The sequence below is a fragment of the Rattus norvegicus genome, chromosome 10, assembly GCF_021556685.1.
Source record: "Rattus norvegicus strain SHRSP/BbbUtx chromosome 10, alternate assembly SHRSP_T2T, whole genome shotgun sequence".
In the NCBI taxonomy this organism is placed as follows: Eukaryota; Metazoa; Chordata; class Mammalia; order Rodentia; family Muridae; genus Rattus; species Rattus norvegicus.
The window spans coordinates 75,418,847-75,429,476 of NC_141543.1; the positions used below are offsets into that span (position 1 = coordinate 75,418,847).

Here is a 10,630-nt window from a genome sequence, read left to right on the forward strand (position 1 = left end):
CAAGAGTTCCAAAGGGAATGAACCTTGCTCATTACAACTACCTCCTCCCTCTGTCTCTTCTTTTCAACACCTCCTCCCATGCTGTAGAGGGGGCAGTAGAGGGTAGTTATTTACAAAGTCTGTGCCCTGGGGACCCTTGTCCTGTACAACAATTACAGCCCCTTAATTAACTGAATGTAGTCAGCCTGTCGATGGAAGCACACCCCCCTTCCCCATGCTGAATTCATGGCCTTGAATCTATTAGATAAGAACTTGTTAACTGAGTTAGTTACATCCTCAGACCCCTTTTTTATTCTTATTTTAAATTATAGATAGGGTCTCACTTAGTTGTCTAGGCTGGCTTAAGAGGCTGGGGCTACAAGTATGCCTCACCATGCCTGGCCCTTTATCAGAGGCCTATAAAAGCCATGTCCTTCCAGTTTTTGCGTTGGTGAGATGACTCTATTCAGTTCTCTGCCTGACCCCATCTGACTAGGCTGAGCTCAGAGGATGGACAGGCAAGCAGGCAAGAAGCCAATAGCATGAGCACCTAGCCTGTGTAAGTTAGGAGTGCATGCGTGAACACACATAAGCACCATTGCACACACGAGGCAGGCTCTCCTACTTGGCCTTGGTCAGTGTGAGCAGTAAAACCCAGGTTCCTCTGTCCTGATGACCCTCTCCTCAGCCCACCTTAGGTCAGGGATCATATACATTCTCACCACACCCCAAGCTCTGCCTCTTTCCATAGTCTATGTAACCTCAGCTCCTTTACCTGGTTTTTAAGATCTGGGAAGGAGACTGGGCAGGGAGGGAGGGGTGGGGGATGGGGGCAGTAGAGGGTAGTTATTTACAAAGCCTGTGCCCTGGGGACCCTTGTCCTGTACAACAATTACAGCCCCTTAATTAACTGAATGTAGTTGGCTGTCGATGGAGGCATGTCCCCCACTGAAGTTTGCCGTGCCTGCTGCTGTCTAGTACTGGTTAATGAATATAAATCAGATAGTTTATAGTTAGCGAGCAGGGAACAGGTTGGCAAGGGCCTGAATTCCAATGCAGATGCCTGAGGATAGGAACATGCCCTCCATCTTGGAGGCCAGGGCACCAACTAGGGCAGCATTGGTGTGAGGTGGGTAAACCTTCCCACTGTACACTTGGGCTCTTGCACGTGTATGTGCAGCTGTGAACACGGGAACACTTGCCACAGGGGTCTCTGCATTGCAAACCACTCAAGTGAGCAGTAAAAGCCTTCTTACTGGAAGCACTGAGCAAACACAGCATCCAGAAAAGCCTGGATCCTGGTTTCTTCTGAAACCCACAGAGCTAGCTAGGCATGATGGGTGGCTCGTGCCCATCATTCCATCTCTCAGAAGGCTGAGGTGGGAGAAGGGAGGACTTGACGCTATGAGTGAATTTGAGGTCAACTTGGACTACAAAGTAAGACCTGGCCTTAAAAAATGAGAGCGGGGGAGAGAGAGAGAAAGAGAGAGAGAGAGAGAGAGAGAGAGAGAGCGCGAGCTCATGTGACAGATCCTTGGCTCTGGGCGGCTTCTCCCTTGGGTGTCAGAGCCCCCGGCAAACAACTATCTATCTGTCTGCCTATCTATCTATCATCTATCTATCTATCTATCTATCTATCTATCTATCTATCTATCTATCTATCTATCTATCTCTAATTGGATCCCCGAAGCTCCCCATTGATCCTGGGGGGAGCCTATGTACAGGATACCAAGCTGGTTTTTCTTCTCCAAACTGAAGAAATTCTGACTGCTCTTAGCAGGGGATATGGAGGGAATGTCTGTGACAGTGGTATCTTGACTCCAGGCAGGGAGACTTCTAGAATATATGTGAAGTTTTCTGGCTGCTGAAGGAGCAGGCATGACCTCATAACCAGGACTGGATTCACAGACTGGTGAACTGTGCACAGAGCCCTGAGCTTAAAAGGTCTAATGCGTTAATGCTCTCTTCTTAATACTTTCTGAACAAAGGACCCTACACTTCTGTTTTGCACTGGGAATTGCAAATTATGTAGCTGGTTTCATTCTTGTGCTTCACACCCAGTCAGTGAAATGTACATATGAAATGTTAGTTTGGGGTTCAGGGATCAGTGAGTCCTTGAACTGAGTTCTAGCCATGGTGGGGGAGGGGGAGGTTTCACACGTGGAAAGACAGGGGAGCAGACCTGGAGCTCTGCTAAGCTGGTCTTACCACCTGAGAAACTCACCTTATTTCTCCAGTCCCAGGCTCAGCTCCCTGCTAGCTCAGCCATAGCCTATCCTCAAGGTAGTGCTGATATTCTCTCTCTCTCTCTCTCTCTCTCTCTCTCTCTCTCTCTCTCTCTCACACACACACACACACACACACACACACACACACACACACACACACAGTCTAATGTGTCATGGCAAAGCTGCAACACTGCCTCCAGGAGACAGAGGGGGGATGGGCACACCACCTCATGGACAAGCCTGGACACCTCCCTCTAAACTCCAGAGCTCTGCCAACACCTCTCTGGCCTGTTTACTTCCCTGCCAGGAGGTGGGAGCTCCCGCTGTGGGGAGTGGAGAGGGTTGGCTTGGTAGGGGCAGACAAAGTAATTGGCATCCATGGTTTGATGTCACCCCACCTTCTGCCCTGCTGATCCAGGCTGGGAAGGGTGACAATTATTTACTTCTCCTGGGTTTCCCTGCTGGGAGACCTGTAGGGAGCAAGGCAATGATCTGCAGGTCTTGGAGACAAAGGAAACCGATCCTATGACCGTGGAATGAGTGGTGGCAGACAAAGCCAGGGACTCAGAAGCCAGCCAAGGAACTAGAGGTGGGTATATTCAGGGTCCTCCAACCCTACTCCACTAGGCCTAGGTAAGCGAAGTCACCCCAACCCAGACTCTAGGGATCTGGGAGAGGGCCTTGGAATTTCACCCTGCCTCCCATCCTGCCTCCTCTGTTGCCTCAGAGGGTCCAGCAGGAGGCTTTGGAGAAGAAAAGGGCTTCAAGCTCCAGAGCAGACTGGGGGACTCTAGAGGGTCTGTAAGGTCAGTCTAGATCCAACCAGTGGGTCTTTCACAAAGGTACTCCACAGTCCTGACTAAAGTAACATGGACATAGCGATTTTGCTGACCACAGGTAGACTGTGGAGATCAAATTTCTGCTGCCTTGACACTACTCTTATCCCTGCCCACATCCAGTCTGCATCACACGCCCCTCCCAAGGCAGACCACAACTCCATGTCCCTGTCAGACCTGAGAGAGGAGAGATCCAGGAGACTCCAGTGCTCTGACAGGAAGCCCTGTCACACCCTTCTAGTAGGCCTTTGGGGCCTCAGAGCCCTACAGATCTTCATGCTGCCCCCTTCCCGCAAAGGAAGATAGGAGCTGCAGGGGAAGAGGGGATGGGGACTCAGTTCTCAAAGATGAAGCTAGAGAAAAGCCTGTAGGGGGCTTACCCAGTGGCTCATCGGGAAATCTACTCCACCTTGAGTCTTAGTCCAGAGCACTTCCCCTACACACACACACACACACACACACACACACACACACACACACACACACACACACTTGAGTTATCCCAAAGATCCCTCTTCCTGGAAGTCCTGCTCCCAGAGCCTGGGGCTAGGGCTGGGCAGACAGGGGGAGCTGTTTGTGTTGATTGGGGGAAAATATGTCCAAGCTCTTCCACACTTCCCTTTGACAGACAGACCCAGTGTTCGAGGTGGGGATACCTTAGAGAAGGAGTCTCTAAGACATTCTCAGACACTAAGAACTCCGTAGTCAGCAAAGGAAGGCGTCCTAGGGAGACCATATTGAGGGAGCCTTTGTGCAGAGTAAAGATGAGTCTGAGCAGAGATGGAAGCTATGGAAAGGACCAGTCCCTCACTCCCTGGGCTCAGCAGGCATAGAGCAGTCAGCTCAGCCTTGAAGTAAATTGAGGACCAGCCATCCTGTCAGGTCGCTGACACCAGCCTGCAGATAGTAAAACAGGTGTAAGAGGAGGCTCTCCTAGCAACGTCCCCACACTTGCTCAGAGGCAGCAATCAGGACACCTCAGAGGGATACAGTCCTGGGCACCCAGACATTGGTGGACCCTGTTCTACTTGACCTGGAAGAAAAGAGACAGATATCACCTTTGCCTCAACTATTCCCATTCTTCACAGAATCTCACTTGGGGTGCACCTTGACCCAGTGTGGTCCAAGTGACCCACACTGCACATCTCCCCTAGGACATGTAGACTATCCCCTGTATTTGGCACACTGCATGTTCTCTGTGCATCATGGGAAAGGGAAGGAAGACTGTTGTCACTCCTGGGATATTGTGATCACTGTCAACACCACTCTCCAATGGGTTTGAACAGAGCAGGAAAAGCAAGGCTTTGGGGTTCCAGCTTAGCCACCATGACCTTGGGAAAGCACCCTGAACTGTGTCCTTTATTCTGCTTCTTGTGCCGAGCTCCCTCGACAGGTGCATTGGGGGACACCAAGGTAATCTAGGTGGCCATCATGGCCCTGGACCCTGGGCTACTGTTAGTTATAATTATGTATGTCCACTGTCTACAGTGAGGGGAGGCCCTCCTGCAGCCCATGCTTAGATCCATACTCCAGTTTCTGTCCCCACATGCCAGAAATGACCACTCTCCACCCAACCAGGCCTAGCCAGCCCACACTGGGGAATGCACCTTTGGAAACAGGCAAGGAAAGCCAGGGAAAGGTTGACTGCTTTTCCGCCCCCTCCTTCCCTGCAGTGTGGGTGACACCAGCAAGAAGCGAGCAGCTGACCCGGGTTTGAATTTAGAGTGTTCATTAATACGATATTATGCCATATGCTCCCGCACACTGTCTCCCTCTAATGCAGCCGCCAATTTGCTGAGCAGCCCTAATTAGTAATGGTATAATGAGAGTATTCAGAGGGTAATGTGGTGGGTGGAGACAAGAGGGGATTGCTCCTGACCAGTGGGGGAAGGGCAGGATCTGGCTGCAGAGGGCCAGTCCCACAATGAAGGGGACACACAAGGGCCATTTGTTTTCCTCAGGCTGAGATCCAGGAGGAACCTCCTTTCCACCCCATTCATCAGGGAGCTGCAAGGTGTAAGGTGTAAGATAGGTGTAGGTGGAGGCAAGAGCATGAGAATGGAGAGAGGCCCTGGGGGAGAAGGTGACTGTAGACCTCTGTTCTCTAGCCAGAGGTGGATGAAATGTGACAGTGGTGGTGATGATGGTGATGATGGTGATGGTGGTGATGATGATGATGATGGTGGTGTGGTGTGGTGTTGGTGTTGGTGTTGGTGTGATGGTGATGGTGGTAATTGCGATGGTTATGGTGAAAATAGAGTCTGTATGTGTGTGGTGGTCACACTCAAACCTGTGAGTCCTGGCCCCCTGACCTGTCAGGCACCATGCTGTCCCGTCAGAATGACCTCAACAGGTAATATGACCCATGCGTTTCCGGGCAGGAAAGCTGGGGCTTAAGGAGGGTTAACTGCTTCTTAACCAGGGAAGGAGCTTTGGCCAATGCTAAGCCAGGTCCTGGAGAGAGATGGAGGGATTAAGGGTGAGCATAAAGAATTGGTTCACCCCTCCCCACCCCTCCTTCTGAAGGCCCTAGCTGTTCTTCCTTCTTTACCCAGATGGTGGCTCCCCAGCAGAGTCCCTGGGTGCACAGTTCACAGCATTCCTAGTTTGAAGCCACTACAGATGAAGATCAGGGCATGCTTATGTCTATGCGAGCATCTTTGGTGTTCACAGCCAGAACCCCGGATCCCGAGCCAGAGTCCTCCCCTGGATACTGATGGAAGGCAGAGAAAACTAAAAGTTCCTAAGCTGGAGGAAGTGTGGGTGCCCAACCAGACCCTCCCCGAGTCTCCCATACCAAGGTCAGCAGGAGGGTGAGTTCAGGAACCTTCTCTGAGATCCAATTGCTAGCCTTGTCCTTCTCAGCCCCTTCTTCCCAGGCATGGCTGGGCAGCGCTCCCTCCCCGGGTGATCACAGCTCTCCCGCCAACCCACATACAGGAGATGAAATATTCATCACGTACATATTGGCTCCTCCAGCGGCTTTTAGGGAAAGTAAATGAGACTGGCTGGGGGAAGGAAATGAGTGTGAGGCTGCGGAGGGGTGGGTGTGGGGGGGAGCGAGGGCAGAAGATGGGCAGTGACTTCCAGCTTGGCCTCTCTTGGATTTAGCTCCCGGAAGTCCATGCCCCCTTCAATTCTTGGTGCCCCATCCCCGACCACTCTTGCCTCCTCACCAATGCCAGCCAGGACAGCCAGGGCCTCTGGGGAGTGGGGAGTTGGTCCTTCTGCTTTCCGATGTCTAAGCAGAACTGTAGGGTCCAGATCCATCTGACCAACAGCCACTCTGCTGTTCCAGAGGCCTGACACAGGCAATCAGGGTAGAGATATCGATTTCCACCCTCATGATGTAGGGCATAGGCAAGAAACAGGCCAATGCTGTACAAAACCACAAGAGGTGACTGACGTCACAAAATGCCTCTATTAAGCTTTGGTGGACAAGAAGAGTCTGAGAAGGAGGAACCCTGAGGCTACGTACAGGGAACAAGTTGAAGGGTCAAGAAGTCGGAATGGAGATGGTACAGGCCTGTAATTCCAGCTACCCAGGAGGCTTAGGCAGGAGGCTGGCAGGTTCCAGGCTAACTAGGACCATATAGTGAGTTCGAGGCTAACCTGGGCAACCTAATGTAACCCCATCTCAAATTTTAAAAAAAAAATTAAAAAGGGTTGTGGATGTATCAGTGTGGCACATGCTTAGCTCGTGGGAAGGGCTTAGGCTCAACTTCTAGTACATAGGGAGAATAAAGAAGTGGCAGGGAGTGCAGAGTGTTGAAGGGACAGTCAGAAGACATGTGGCTTTGCTTCAGGAACACTGAATTTGGTAGGGACTGAAGATCTTAATCCTACATGTCCTTGCAGGCTACTGGTTTGGGGTTTATGTTAACAGTGAGGCAAAAGAAAGCTTTGGGTCACAGCGGGAGAGCCCTGATTTAGAGAGGAGGACCTCAGTACAAACTTAAAGTCCTCCAACATCTTAGCCTCACCTTCCTCAGGTATGAACCACGGATAGGGGAGTCCAACCCATGGGTCACTTCTCCATGTAGGTGGCAAAGCAGCTCCCCAAACCCCAACCAAGACTCTCTATAAACAACACCAAACTATGGAACATCAGAACCTTGGCATGAAGCAGACGGTTAGAGCTCTGTCATTCGCTATTTATTGAGACGCTGCTGTACAGCAGGTGCTGTCATCCAAATGTGCACGGGACAGACTTGGACAGAGCTGCACCAGGCCATTTCATAGATAGGGATGTTCAAGGCCACATGTAGTCCTGAGGGTGAAGCCATTGGGCACCCCTGCCTTCCTCGTCTTGTCAGGCTCTCTTACCAAGCACTGGATGGAAGAACAGGTGACTCCCAGACAAATGGTGCTGCCAAGAAAAAGGGTGGAAGGGCGAGATAGGCTGGAAGGGCAGAGGGGATTTCACTGTGTATCATGGAAGGTGGGGGAACACCAGGTGGATGGGAGAGCAGAGGCTTGGAGATGGTGTGTGTGTGTGTGTGTGTGTGTGTGTGTGTGTGGTGTGTGTGGTGTGTATGTGTGTGTGTGGTGTGTATGTGTGTGTGTGGTGTGTGAGTGTGTGTGTGGTGTGTGTGTGTGTGGTGTGTGGTGTGTGTGTGTGGTGTGTGTGTGTGGTGTGTGTGTGGTGTGTGTGTGTGTGGTGTGTGTGGTGTGTGTGTGTGGTGTGTGGTGTGTGTGTGGTGTGTGTGTGTGGTGTGTGTGTGGTGTGTGTGTGTGGTGTGTGTGTGGTGTGTGTGTGTGGTGTGTGGTGTGTGTGTGTGGTGTGTGTGTGTGTGGTGTGTGTGGTGTGTGTGTGTGGTGTGTGGTGTGTGTGTGTGGTGTGTGTGTGTGGTGTGTGTGTGGTGTGTGTGTGTGGTGTGTGTGTGGTGTGTGTGTGTGTGTGTGTGGTGTGTGTGGTGTGTGTGTGTGGTGTGTGGTGTGTGTGTGTGGTGTGTGTGTGTGGTGTGTGTGTGTGGTGTGTGTGTGGTGTGTGTGTGTGTGTGTGTGTGTGTGTGTGTGTGTGTGTGTGTGAAATGGTGAGAGTTTGTGAGAGACAAGGGTAAGGCTGGCTGATGGCCTCAAAGGGTCTCTGGAGGTTTCTGAGCCAGGGAGTGAGTTCCTGGAGACAGGACAGCTTGGTTGTGTTAGAGGAGAGAAACTGAAGCAGAAGGACTAGTTTTTGTTTTTGGTTATTGTTACTGTTGTTTTTGAGACATGGTTTCTCTGTGTAGCCCTGGCTATCACGGGACTCATTGTGTAGACCAGGCTGTCCTTGAACTCAGAGATCTGCCTGCCTTTGCCTCCCAAGTGTTGGAGTTAAAGGAATGAGTCATCAATGCCCTGGCGAGAAAGACTGTGAGTAGGAGCGTGCTACTGCAGTAGTCCAGGTAAGCATTCTGGAGAATCTCCTCGGAGTGGGTGGAAGAGAAAAAAAGCCACAGGAGAGGCATCAGGAGAATGACAGGAGGCCACTGAGGCAGCTCCCATGGAGTGTGGGGAGGCAGGAAGGGCACACACAGAACTTTCAGAAGATGGGAGATTTAGCATCCTTTATTGATTCCAAGAGCATTTCCTGAGCACCTGCAGAGGGTCAGACCCGTGCCATTCAGGCAGGAAATTGAGCAAAATTGTACAAAACTCCGGATTTGTCCTTTGTTGAGCTGGGGGATGGGGAAGAGCCAGCGAGGGCTCAGTGTGCAGCTGGCACCCATCTGAGATCCTTGACTTTGCCTTCTGTAAAGTGGCAGCATTTCAACGAACAGTCATCCCCCACTCGCACCCCTAGCTACTGCTAGGACTAGAGAGTCACCAGGAAGTGTGGCTTGTGACAAGCTCAAGTAGCATCAACCGATGATGCTCTGCCCTTGGCATTCCTCTCTGCTGGTCCTCCCTGGGGCGCTTTGCAGGCTCTGCTCAACCACTTGGGCAAGGACTGGGAGTGTCCTGTGATCCAGATGGGGACATTGAGACCCTTCTCAGAGCCACAAGAGTCACTCAGGTGCCTGACTCCATCTCTTCCCAGATCTCCTTTGGACCCCTGGGACCTGCTCTCCACTTTCCTGATGATGGTGTGGGGGACGTAGAACTCAGGACTCCTCCTGAGGGTGGGAGCCTTTGTGGCGACTGGAGGGATTCCATTGTGCCACTAGAGCTGAAGAGGAAGGGGTGTCCCTCCTGTGTGCACTGGGGTCCAAGCCTGGGACCCTCTCTCTCTATGCATTCCCTGTCATCAGTTTTCCAGGAATCCTGGAGGCTCCCCCTGTCTTCCCCCACCCACCAGGATCAAGGTTTGTGGGGAATGTTCTCCCGCAGAACTCGGCATGAAATAAATTCCATTCTTACTCTGCCAATGACACTGCACATAAATATTCAGTAAATTAGCAGCACACTTTTATAGATTTATCAGTCATTGCAGGCACAAAATGACAGGCAATGTTGTAGCTGAAATATTAATGCTGACAAATTAATGATTTCTGAGTAAATGATGTCATTTTTGCACCGTTTCATTAAAATTTACTCACTTCTGCTTCATTTCTGGACCTAAAAAAAATTAAAATCATTTCTTTTTCTCTTTCTTCTTTCTTTTTAGTGTGGGATTGGTTCCCAAACCTGAGAGGGACATAAATTTCCCCCAGCAGCACCCCGGAAATAGAGGTAGGGAGCCAGGCAAGCTACTATATTCCCACTGCGGGCACTGGAATGGACTTCGGACACCTCCTCGCCCCATCCCCAGCATCACAGTCAGGAATCCTGGTCCTCCACCATCAGTCTAGCTAGTCTAGCAGGGACAGATAAAGGGCCCTTGCTTTGGCTCAAACCTAGAGAGAGGGTGTGGATACAGGGGCAAGTGGTGTTTTGGTGGGAGGCAAACAGGAGGGAAAGGAGTTGATTCCCTCAGTTTTTGAGGCCCTAGAGCCTCCATTACCTTCACTACACACGACTCGGCTGCTGCAACAAACTTAAGGAAGTTCAGCTCCTGTAGTAGGTAGAAGAGTGACATACCAATTGCATAAATACCATCTCCACCAAGGTTCTGGGAGTGAAGAGAGTTCAACCCCCGGATCCTGACTGATCACCTAGGCTCAGGCGCCCTGCGACCTTGTCTTGGAACCTCCACAGTTCCCTTCTCTAACTATCTGGTTTCCCAAGGTTCTTGCGAGGATTAAGAAGGATGGCCTGTAAAAGCCCAGACAGACTTCTCCTGGGATACTCTTCCCAGTTGGTAGCAGCCTGTCCTTGGGCAGCCAGAAGCGCTGCGGGGAAAGAGCAGTGAGCCACCCCCTCCCGGCCGCGCGCGCACACAAATACACGGATGCCAGGTGACCTGCCGGTCCCCCTCGCCCGCCCTTGCTGGGGTGCCAGCCGGGGAAGCACGCCCGGTCTCGGTTTGATGGAGACGCCAAAAGCAAAATATCTCGCCTGCGGGGCGAGCGCCGCGGGAAGCCAAGGCTGCGAGGCCAGGCGAACACAAAGGAGAGGCTAGGGCGGCGCGCGCAGGAGACCGGCCCGGCCGTATCGGGCAATCAGCGGGCTAATTCGTGTCAGGGCCGGTCTCCTATCTCCAGCCTGGCTCCCCAGCCGCTGATA

General features: G+C 51.7%; 1 long non-coding RNA gene across 1 annotated transcript; it reads left to right on the forward strand.

The window, feature by feature from the left end:
- The first annotated feature begins 2,497 nt into the window (after positions 1 to 2,497).
- On the forward strand, positions 2,498 to 10,352 carry LOC134480634 (uncharacterized). Its single transcript, XR_015631894.1, has 3 exons — positions 2,498 to 2,796; positions 8,275 to 8,430; positions 9,066 to 10,352. It is a non-coding gene; the product is annotated as an uncharacterized LOC134480634 (long non-coding RNA).
- The last annotated feature ends 278 nt before the right edge of the window (positions 10,353 to 10,630 follow it).